At 43.3% G+C, this 12,573-nt stretch overlaps 1 pseudogene; it reads left to right on the forward strand.

Annotated features, from left to right (window-relative positions):
* The first annotated feature begins 11,087 nt into the window (after nt 1-11,087).
* Nucleotides 11,088-12,319, forward strand: LOC101998705 (annotated as a pseudogene).
* The last annotated feature ends 254 nt before the right edge of the window (nt 12,320-12,573 follow it).

Below are 12,573 nucleotides of genomic sequence, written 5' to 3' on the forward strand. Positions count from 1 at the left end.
CTTTCTGAGCTGTGGTTCTGTGAACATCACTCCTCTTAACTTCTCCTTGACATCCTATCGTTAAGGGTGGATAAGAAGAGGACCCATATTGAGGAATTGCAACTCTAATTCAATAATAGGCTATACATGGAGGCATCTCGCCGACTGTGCAGCATCCCTTAAGTCGTAGCTGGAATTTGTTATGCCTAGTACAAATTAAATCAGCCAATAGTTACTGAATTCTTCATACAAAATACCTTCAAGAATGCAAAGGAGAGACCTTGTCTTGGCTCCTGCTGGACAGCATGTGTGGTTGCTCACATGGATCCCCTGGTCTCAGCCATGGATCCAGTGTTCCCAGGGATTTCCACCACCTTCGTAGCTGTAGCATTCATGGGGAGCTGGATGTGGTGCACTGCTTTTCTGCCTCCTTCCCATATCCTTCAAGGTAGTTTTTCTGGAAGATGCATCAGAGAAGGCTGGGGTATGATTATGTTGAGTAATTTAGGGCACTAAGATGTCAGAATGATTTTTACCATGAAAAGAAACAAACCGTTTAAGAACATGTCGCAAGGCATACAGGTGCATATGTGCATGCGTATGAATACGCATCTTCACATGCCCTACATGTGGTGGTCGGGTGAGAAAAGACTTCCAATAACAAGCAGAGAAACATCAACTACAGAGCTCCATTCCATTGAGAATCAGGTCCCTTCTGATTGTGGGATCTCAAGGACATATGGATCATAAATAAGATGTGGAGAGAATGTAGCTTTTTTTCTCTTGTTCATTTATGGAAGACCTGGAATATTTAGGACCTGCAACACAAAGATTCACAGAGCCCAGCTTTGATAACATCAAGAGTGATACTTGTCTCCTCTCTGCTAAGTAGGTAGGTTTTTTTGTTTTGTGTTGTATTTTAATGTTTTTAATTTATTCATATTTTTATTGAAAATAGATTCTTCTCTCATATAACATATCCCAACCAATTACCCCTCACTGTACTCCTCCTAGCTCCCCCACTTCCTATCTCCCCCAGATCCACTCCCCTCCATTTCCTCTTCAGAAAAGAGCAGGCCTCCAAGAGTTGTCAACCAAACAGGGCAAAACAAGATAGATAAGACAAGGCAAAAGCCCTCACTGCTGAAGCTGGACAAGGCAACCCAGTAAGAGGGGAAGAGTACCAAGACCAGGCAAAATAATCAGAGACACCCCTCATCTCACTGTTAGGAGTTTCCCCCAAACACCAAGCAAACAACCATAACACATATGCAGAGGAGATAGGTCAGACCCATGCAGGCTCCATGACTGATATCCATTTCAGTCTCTGTGAGACCCTATGTGACCTGCTTAGTTGATTTGGTGGATCATGTTCTCCTGGTGTCCTCCATCCCTCTGACTGGTAGGAATGTTTTTTAAAGGCTATGGTGCTTGAAATTTTTTAGAAGACTACCTGGAATCACCGAGAGAAATTTGAAAAAGCCTGAAAGGTTCCAAGAAGTAAAAATAGATAAAACGAAAATAAAAAAGCATTTGATGAACCATCCTTCTCTAAGACTTCTTAATAAGATATTTATTATCCCACAAAACAAACATGGCTGGAAGTGGGGTAGAATATGTGGCTTAACATGTGCAAGGCCTGGGCTTAATCCTTAACACAAGGAAACTTATGAAGCTTGGCTTGTATTCAATTTAACGAAATGGCTCGACAACCTGTTTAGAATCTAGGCGACTTCCACCTTTTGGCACTGCTGTCTTCTAGAGTCTTCATCCAAAAAGGTAAAGTTTAGTATATGAGAGCTACTCTCCAATTCCCATCTGTTTTCAGGCATTCAAATAAGCGCCGAGAAAAGGTGATGTGTAATGTGTCGGCTGGTACATTTGCCACGGTTCCCGTCTATGTTTTACTTTAGACTCGTCACAGGAGAGATGACCAGAGGGTTGAGTTAGGAGTAAAGCAGTAAGGAGTCAAGTTACTCTCAGGAGATCAGGGTAGACCAGTCCTTGTTATAGCTTATGCACAGTTTAAGGGTCTGCTGGTAATTCTTTTGGTAAACCACCAGTCAGGCTTAGAGTTTGAGTTCATACAAGATTTGTTTTTTTACCTCCGAATCCTAGACCGAGTGTGAGTGTGGCTTTAGGACAAAAGCAGCAGAGTTGGAGGCTGGGAGATGGGAGGGCAACTCAAGTCCCAACTTGTACCAGGTTGTAGTTGTCCCTAGTTCTCATCCACTTCATGCCTCTCTGACCTCAGGCTCGGCACCGGACACTGAAGAAATGACCAAACCAAGACTGAACAACTGTATTTACAGTCTCTGTCATTTCTGGAGGTGAAATCCGTAGCTATAGCAACGCTCTATTCTGCAACATTCCCGATGATTCTATTTGACCCCACTGGAATGCTGTGTAACCAACAACTACAAAACCCAGTGGCTTGCGATGGTCAGTATGAGTTTAGCGGATGTGCCTGTGAGGTGATGATTTAAGCTGAGCTCAGCTGGACAGTAAGGTAAGTTGTCCCCACTCTCCCAGGTTCATTCACACATGTGGTAGTGGCTCTCCATGGCAGCTGGTCTAGGGTATTGTGGCCTAAACTGAGTGTGGTGACTTGGCTCTGCCTCACCAGCCTTTTTTGTTTTTCCCTTTATCAGACCATTTTAAACCTGTTGTTATGGGGATGGCAGAAGGCGAGAGTGATCCAGTGTAATCATAGAAGCACCTTTCAAACCTCTGCGTTTGTTTTTGTCTGTCACTTTCTGTGCTAAAACAAGCCACATGGCTGAGTCCAGGGGGGCAGAGGGACACTGTAAAGGTACACAGTGAGCGGGTTGTGGTTACAGGGAGAAGTAAAGAATTGGGGCAGTTTTTGCAATCTATCACAGTAGCACTTTTCACGGAGGTGATAAGTAGCCGTGTCAACTGATGCTATTTCCAGAGTCATTTTATTCCCAATATCTAGATTTCGTATAGCTTTTAATTGCTATGTTTATGTGACCCAAATCGTTCATTGTCAACTTATTGTGTTCAAGTCTTGAGCTCAGCATCCCCTCTCATTAAAACAAATAATTACCTAATAAAGCTGCAATTTTGTGCAACGAGCTTGCCATTCTCCTTTCTTGTCAGATGTGAAAACAAAGAAGGGGTAGCAAAACCCAAAACTCCAGGGATGGGGAGTTTCTGTACACTGACAAATAGAACCTACTGTTAGGCTGAGACTACAGGGAGTCACTTGTCTGGGTTCCCCATCAGAAATTAAATACAAATAAGTCCCAAGTCAGTCAAGTGTATTGTTTACTTTTTATTTACTTTTACATTTCTTTATATTTAAAATGTGTATCAATGTTTGATCTACGTGTATGTCCGCACACCATTTTTGTGCCTTGTTTCCCTGAAGGTCAGAAGGCATTAGATCCCCTGGAACTGGAGTCTCTGATGGTTGTTAGCACTGGGAGCCAAACCCAGGTTCTCTGCAAGAGCAACAAGTGCTCTTAACTGCAGAGCCATATCCTCAGCCCAAATTTATTTTTATTTACGTGTATGTGTGGGTGTCTCTGTGTCTGTGCCAAGTGAATGCAGGAGCCTGCAGAGGCCAGAAAGCACATCAGATCCCGTAGATCTGGAGTTACAGCACTTGTGAGCCTCAGAATGTGGGTTACTCGGAAGAGAAGGAAGTGCTCTTAGCCGCTGAGCACTCTCTCCAGCCCTTTTTACTTGTTTGTGTTACTGGTTTTATAGACAATAGTGTTACAGAACAGATGATTAAAAAACAAATGATTAAGTTCTTGAAATCTTTGGTCATTTTCTACTCGAGGGGAGTATGTTTCTTAGCAACAGGTTTTCTAAGAGATGCTCATTTTCCTCACTGAAGGTGCCTACTATAGCTTTGTCTTAGGCTTCCCTAGAAGCCAACTCTGGGCTAAGGAGTCAAGTGCAAGTAGTGTATTTTGAAATAACAGAAATACCAGCAAAGCTGTGAGAAGTGGATGTAAAAGAAGCCAGCAATGAGCACATTATTGGCCTATTTAGCTCAGAGGACAACTGAAGGGCACAATCCCACTGGAAAGAGTAGAGACCACATGTTTCATAGTTACCCGAATAAAGGTGGGAAGAACTGGGGGTATTTATTCGCCAGTCGACTTCCAGCAGCTGCTTGTTGGTTGATAGCAGTTCTTCCAGGGGCGGGGGGCATCAATCCTCTGGCCCTTGTTGCCTGAAAAATAAATATGCAACGTGGGCTTTAGCAATTAGAGAAATCCTTCAGGCAAATACGGTTGGCATCCGAGTGAAGTTGGGCCGTCTACTTCTGTCTGCCAAGCAAACATTTGTGCTTGCTTTACTCTTTAGTACCCAAAAAGGTATGCTTCTCTTTCACTAGAATCAGCAACTCTTTGATATGCATAAGCCTCATTCGAAGGGGGTTGTATAAGTAACACATGTTTCAAGATTGAGGACCTGGGCATCAGATAGGGAAGTTGTGGGTTTGTACTTTTACACATGTGTGTTTCTTCAACAACTCACAGCACAACCCTATGCCTAGAAAAGAATGAAATAATCCTAAAATGCTGACTTTAGTCCAATGATTAGTGAATTATGATAAAGCATGATTAACGTTACCAGTAAATTAGAGTTAACCTTACAAAACCAGAGTCAGCAATGAAGTACAGTTGAAAACATTTTGACAGTTTTATACATTTGGAGAACGAATTGTCATGTCTTCACCCCCCCAGTTTCCTTTGTCACTCTTCTACTGGAAACCTCAATAAATTCCTCTCACACTTTCATATCTTCTTTTTGTGTATGGCCCAGTAAATTTAATTAGAATTCCTTGCCCAGGTATAAGTTGGAGGTTATTTTTGAAGCAAGAGCAACTTATTGGCAGTTACACCACCGAAGAAAATGACTTCCCTTCCATACAGTCCATTCTTCTGGGTGGGACTTTGCATGAAACTTTTTATTTGACTCATCAAGTTTCTCATTACCATCATCATTTCAGTTGGATTTTTCTTCAGTATTTCTTCTTATTGAATTCGATTTTCATATTTGAAACCGACTTCCTTATTTCCTCCAGTTTTTTGTGCTTCCCTTTAAATGTATTTGTGTCCTCTTTGAGTTGGTTAAGTATATTTATAATTTTTTTTTTAGTTGTGTGCCTGGAATTTTGTTTGGGTAATCTTCATTGGGAGCCATTACTGTGGAATTGGTAATTTTGGGAGGAAATAAATTGTCTTCGTTTTTCATGCTCCTGATGGTTTTGTACTGGGGACCACTTAATTGGGATTAGATTGTTGGTGAAGGTTTTTGTAGCTTTTAGAATTCAGGTCACCTTTCTACTTTTAGTGTAAGTATCTGTGGTATTCAAAAACTAGCTTGCACTAGGGTTGGGGTGCAGTTTTCCTCTTTTAGACTGTTGTTCAGGGCAGCTTCTATCTTCAGGCCTCCACTGCAAATAAAATACTGTCTGCAACTATAGCCATTGCCCAGCAGTAAACCCTCTCGGAAAATAGAATACCAGTTTACTACAAAATAGTCATAACTTAAAAACCAATTGTTTGGGGGGAGGGGATAAAGGAATAGTAATATTACTTTATGTAGTAGTGTGTTAGTTATGGTGCATATGAGTAGAGAAAATAAAAAGAAAGAAGAAATCACAGTGGTGATTAGAGACTAGTATTAGGTTGCTAGATAGTAAGCAGAAGAGGGTGATTACACATAGAAAAAATTTGGGGGGATAAAGGGTTTTAGTTAATGGTGGATTGAGAAGTAAGGCCCACACTGACACAATATAGGGCAGTCTCTTCTTTCAGGACGGTGAGTACAGAGACTCTAAACTAGAGCAGCCTGCGATCTCTCAAAGAGGTAAGAGGATATACATAGGATATGTATATAAGAGGGGAAAAGAGCCAGGAGGTGGTAGTGCATGACTTTAGTCCCAGTACTCAGGAGACAGAGGCAAGCAAATCTCTGATTCCCAGGTCAGTCTGATCTAAGGAATGAGATCCACGATAGCCAGGTGGAACAGAGAAACCCTGTCTCAACAAGCAAGCGAACAAAAACAAAGAGGAAAAAAAGAGAGCTGAGCAGTGAGGGATGGAGTTGACCTGTTACTTAACCCTGGGTCTTATATCAATAAGGAGAAGTTGTAGAGGGAAACTGAGAGCTGGGTGGATACTGGGTGTGGGGTTAGATTCCTGACTGACTCTCTGACCTTGTAGGGCATTCTGGCTTGGGCCCCAAAGCCTTGGTGCACTCCAAAGCCTCAGTGGTAACCAAAAGTTGGGGCTGAAGCATGGGCATGCTCACATGGTGAACAAGAACTAGGAATACTTTAAAATATTCGTAAAGTTTACCAAGTGACTATGAATCCTACTGATTGAGAATAAGACCACTACCACAATTTTGAGCCAAATTTGAAGCAAGGTTTAATTAAATACTGGCCAGGTGGATGGGCTCTGGTCGGGTCCATTCTGGGGTTTTCAGGAAATGGTGATTTGTTTGCTGAGGCTTATAAAGGCACAACCATAAGGCCACAATATTTTCTATCAGATCCAATCAGGGGCAAGCATATATATCATGACATACTTTCTGCTCACATACCTCCTGCCCATATGTGATCAATATATCTGGTGCAGTTGAGTCAAACAAACTTGTTTAGGTGAGTGGAAACATGTTATCTTATATGAACAACAGCCTCCAGCATCGCAGGGAGTATCTGTCCTTGGGCAAGGGGCTTATAGGTTAGAGACATTTTTGTTTCACGAATCTCTTAGGCGTGGTAATTAAAACTTAAAACATAACTTTGGCTCTCATATAACTCCACACCTTCTCTCTCACTTAGCGCACCCATAGTTTACCAGTTTTGAATTCCAATAACTGACCAACAGTTGAGAGAATTTTGACCAAAAAGATATTGAGGTATGAATATTTTCTACAAATCAAGTCATAAAATCAGAAGAGTGAGATCTTAAACTGCCTGGGAAGAAACACTTGGTTTTCTGGAGGAGAATCCTTAAAATGAAAATCACAATTTCCACTATAGCTTTCCATGTTGTAAGCTGGTTCCTCCAGGAGAAGACAGATCATTTGTCTTTTAAAGAAAAGCCGGGCGGTGGTGGCGCACGCCTTTAATCCCAGGCAGAGGCAGGCGGATCTCTGTGAGTTCGAGGCCAGCCTGGTCTACAAGAGCTAGTACCAGGACAGGAACCAAAAATTCCCACAGGTCAGGGAACCCTGATTGCTCTTCAAGCTGATGAGGGAGAGGGACTTGATCGGGGGGAGGGGGAGGGAAACGGGAGGCGGTGGCGGGGAGGAGGCAGAAATCCTTAATAAATAAATAAATAAATTTAAAAATAAAATAAAATAAAATGAACTGAGCAAAAAAAAATATAAAGCATAGAAAATAAACATATGCTTCCCCTTGAAAAAAAAAAAAAAAGAAAAAACACCTGGTCATTTGACCTTGAATTTTTGCTGTCTGATTTATAATTTGCTAGATACTTCCTCAACTGGGAGCTACTGGCTTGGGTGTGTTCAGTTTAATAGTATATTTGTTACTTCGGATATCAGTTATTTGTTCTAGTACTGATGAAATTCTAAAGTGACATTCTAAAGCGCAGCAATAGAAAGACCGAATCTTTCATGTGTTAAGAGGCAGAGAAGGAAGTAGCTGTAACACGAACGCCTGGTACAATCATTTGAGGGTTGGGTTCTAGAAAAGGCAGACTCTGTAAGAGCAATCAAATAGCATGTGTTGTATCGTTCATCTATCAGCACAGTATAGCCTGTGAGAAACAATCTCAAAGCCCAGTTTCTTAAATCATTTTTATACACCTTCTATACCCGTGATTTGGCTGACATTTGGATGCTACAACTTGAAGTTAGCTAAACTTGGCTGTAGACCATAGGTTGGAATTAGATAGGCCCCTTGTGACTCTCTCCCCTTCTGGAACTATAGACTGACTAGCCATGTTCTCATGTCAGTGGCATCAAGACAAAGAGCCTTGCAGAAATACCAACTATTTTAAGGCCCAAGTTCAGAACTGACACACCAATTTTTCCATACTTTACTTGGTCAAGGAAAGTCACTTGGCCAAGAAACCTCTTCAGTGAACTTCTGTATGAAAGAGCTCTAGCACCACAAGACAGAAGACATGGCTAACAGGATGGGTGATTAAGAGGAAACAATAGGTCAATACCTACTGAGGAGCAAATGCCATGTGCCTTCACTAGTAGCTAATCCATCTTATTCCTGCCCAAGACAGGACACAAGTACATGGGAGTAATGCCATTGGGAGTGCCAGAAATCCTCTTTTCAAAAAAACTGAAAAAGCCCTGGCAACTGTGGTCCAAACAGACTGTTTAGAGCTCCAGAAGTCAACCAAAAGCTTACAACAATCTGGAGGGAATTTTTTAAATGACTAAATATTAGCAATAACAGCCTTTTAAAGTCTTTTATCTTCCCTTGGTCGCATCTTTCTCTTTTCAATTCTGTGGTAGCCTTGAAAAGTGCTTGCAATTGCGGGGACAGCCAGCAGCCTAGCAGCTGCAGAATGGGTCAGACGAGAGTTGGGTCTCTTTCCAGACCCCATTCTCAGAGAATTGTCATTATCTGACCTATTTTACAGTTCCTTAGAAATCCCAGTCACAAGACTTGTCTTTATTTGACTTGACTTGGAGCTCACCCGTGTGAAAAGCCTTCTCCTCAAGGGCATTTGTCAAAAACAATCAGGAGCAATTGTTTAATAGGCCAGCTGCCCGAGGCAGCCCAAAGGCTGGGACAAACAACAAGCGAAGTACAAAACTTGAATGGAGAAAACACGAGTATGAGCTGTTCGTAGGTGTTTTGAAAGGATGTGGCCTATTTTTAGAGTTCTAGAAGGCTATCCCAGAAGGGCTGAGTTCTTCCTCAGGGGTGCATATATACCGAAAGAGAACCAATGCCCTAAGCTCGCTCTTCTGGCCAGCTTTAGGTTTCTGTACAAGCGTAAAGGGAAAGCTGGAGCAGAATTCTAATCTTGTTCTGTAAATTAATCAACAGTTTATAACAGCTCTAAAGAAATGACTGAGGGGGGATCAAGGGCATCACAAGGGGACCCACAGAGACCACTAACCTGGGCTCATAGGTGCTCACAGACACTGGACTGACAGCTGAGGAGCCTGCATGGGACTGACCTAGGCCTATACATATGTGACACAGTATTATAGCTTGGTCTACTTGCAGGACTCATAGCAGTGGGAATGGGGCCTGTCCCTGATATTTTGGCAGGCTTTTGGGAACCTAGTCCTCCTACTGGGTTGCCTTATCAAGTCCTACCTCAACTTGATAGGTCGTGTTTTGTTGACACCCATGGCAGGCCTGCCCCTTTCTGAACAGAAGCAGAGGAGGAGTGGATGGGGGCGGGAGAGGTCTGTGGAGAGAATGGGAGAAGAGGGAGGGAAAACTGAGATCAGGATGTAAAACAAGTGAATAAATTTAATTTTAAAAAAAGAAAAAGAAGAAAAATTACATAAAAGAGAAAGGGCTGACTATAGATGAGCAACCAGCGAGGCGATTCCAATTGACTGTTAATGAATATTCCCACATGCACGTGGAAGCCCTCAGCAAGACTCAGAAGCTTATTGGTTTCAGTCATGGAAGGAAATGTCTGTTAGATCATTAGCTGACTACTAATTTTACTAAGTAGAGACCAGTGGCTACAAGGAATACTGACTTTACCCCATTAGTTTAGGAATGCCATTAAGCAATGAGCTATAATAACAAAGGCAAAAAAGTCCACAAGGAGGAATGCAGTTTCCAGACTTGCAGAGTATGTTACATAAAGTAAAAAGTGTAGCTCAGTGGTATAGAATCTGCCTGGGTAATAGGAGGCTTTGGGTTCAATCCCAGCACCACAGAAATGTCTAGTGAAAAGAAAACCTACAAAATATGCTGAAAAACCCTCGTTTTCAAGGGCGGTAGGAGAAATCCCCCAGTCTCAATAATTCAGGCCAACAGACGCAATCAGCAAGAGGTGTCTTTATTGATTACACAGGCGCCTGAGGGTGCAACAGTAGCTTACGCCAACTGCCCACACTGGGCAAATTCAAACAGCCATATTTATAGGGAAAAATGATTACATAAGAGGGTAGTATAGTACAAGCATTTCATTGGCTCTCAAATTGGTGGGCTTAGTTCATCCTGGGAATGGCTCCATGTCTATTCTCAAATTTCCCCGAAACACCATAAAGACAGATAAAACACCCTGCAGCAAGTTGACAATTTAGATAGATGTCTTGAGGGGTGGAGTATCCCTCTCCTTAGCCTAGTCAGTGAGTCTGCAACCCATAGATATCCAGTTTTAGCATCGGCTGAGCCTGGGGGCCCAGCTAAATTTTCAGCAGAGTTTAACATAGTATGTGGGCACGGGGGTCTTTCAAGTATGGGGGGGAGTCTAAGAGCAAAAGTGACAAATAGAAACAGTTCTCAAGGAAACCAAGATGGCGGAGTTACTGCACAAATACTTTAAATGAGCTATTTTACATACACTCAAAGAGCTAAAAGAAACCATATCTTCGAGACCAAAGGAGACTGTGTGTCATCAAATAGAAAATGGTAATAATGAGTATTTGAGGCCAGAATGGGCTGCCTTGTAGGAACCTGTCTCAAAAAAGAGGGGGGACTGAGGTATGGAATACCCACACATCAAGTGGAACATCCCTCACAATTCTGTAAGTGACTCTAGCACCGAGGGGTGGAGAGACAAAAAGATCTCTGGGGTTTGTTGCTCTACAGCCTAACTGGAGAGAAACAAAACCCACATGCACTCCAGGTCTTGGGAGAGACTTTGCCCCCAAAGGAACTGGAGGAGAGTGATAGAGGGCACTTGGCACCCTTCTGTGGCCTCCCACACCACATACCCACATGTGAACATACAACATGCACACATACACACAGATACTTACTCATACATGCAAAGGGAACTTGAGTGTGTCTATGGTACTAATATTTAACAATAAAGACTCTAAAACAGAAATGATTACTAGAGACAAAAGGGCATTCTACAGTGTTAAAACAATCCTTTCCTGGCTCTCTGCTCCTCCCTGTTCTAGAGACAGCCACTTCTTTTTGTGCAGTGCCAGCCTCATTCCAGAGACACGATGGTGAAGGTCGGAGTGAACGGATTTGGCCGTATTGGACGCCTGGTTACCAGGGCTGCCTTCACTTCTGGCAAAGTGGACGTTGTTGCCATCAATGACCCTTTCATCGACCTCAACTACCTGGTCTACATGTTCCAGTATGACTCCACCCATGGCAAGTTCAAAGGCACAGTTAAGGCTGAGAATGGGAAGCTTGTCTTCAACGGGAAGGCCATCACCATCTTCCAGGAGCGAGATCCTGCCAACATCAAATGGGGGGATGCCGGCGCCGAGTATGTTGTGGAGTCGACCGGTGTCTTCACCACCATGGAGAAGGCTGGGGCCCACTTGAAGGGTAGGGCCAAAAGGGTCATCATCTCCGCCCCTTCTGCCGATGCCCCCATGCTTGTGATGGGTATGAACCATGACAAGTATGACAATTCTCTCAAGATTGTCAGCAACGCTTCCTGCACCACCAACTGCTTAGCCCCCTTGGCCAAGGTCATCCATGACAACTTTGGCATCATGGAAGGACTCATGACCACAGTCCTTGCCATCACGGCCACCCAGAGGACTGTAGATGGCCCCTCTGGGAAGCTGTGGCAAGACGGCTGTGGCGCTGCCCAGAACATCATCCCTGCATCCACTGGCGCTGCCAAGGCTGTGGGCAAAGTCATCCCAGAGCTGAACGGGAAGCTCATGGGCATGGCCTTCCGCGTTCCTACCCCCAATGTGTCCGTCGTCGATTTGACATGCCGCCTGGAGAAAGCTGCCAAGTATGACAACATCAAGAAGGTGGTGAAGCAGGCATCCGAGGGCCCACTAAAGGGCATCCTGGGCTACACTGAGGACCAGGTTGTCTCCTGTGACTTTAACAGTGACTCCCACTCTTCCACCTTCGATGCTGGGGCTGGCATTGCTCTCAATGACAACTTTGTAAAGCTCATTTCCTGGTACGACAATGAATTCGGCTACAGCAACAGAGTGGTGGACCTCATGGCCTACATGGCCTCCAAGGAGTAAGAAGCCCACCCTGGACCACCCATCCCAGCAAGGACACAGCAAGAGAGAGGTCCTCGGCTGCTGAGCAGTCCCTGTCCTAACTAACCCTTGACACTGAGCATCTCCCTTACAGTTTCCATCCCAGACCCCCAGAATAGCAGGAGGGGGCTTAGGGAGCTCTATTCTCTTGAATACCATCAATAAAGTTCATTGCACCCCTCAAAAAAAAAAACCAATCATTTCCTTAGGAAAATATAACCATATAGTATGTTCACTTAACAAAATAATGCCAAAATATATAAAGCAAAAGCTAACAGGATTGAAGGAAGGCATGGGTAACATTTATAGAACACAGTTAAAGCAGTGCTTATAGTGCAAATTATAGCTGCAAGTGCTTTCATTACAAAGAAAGCTTTCTCATTCACGGCCTAAATTTCCACCTTCATCAACTTAGGAAAGCAAGAGGAAACTAAATTACAG

The sequence above is a fragment of the Microtus ochrogaster genome, chromosome X (assembly GCF_000317375.1).
Source record: "Microtus ochrogaster isolate Prairie Vole_2 chromosome X, MicOch1.0, whole genome shotgun sequence".
Taxonomy (NCBI): Eukaryota; Metazoa; Chordata; class Mammalia; order Rodentia; family Cricetidae; genus Microtus; species Microtus ochrogaster.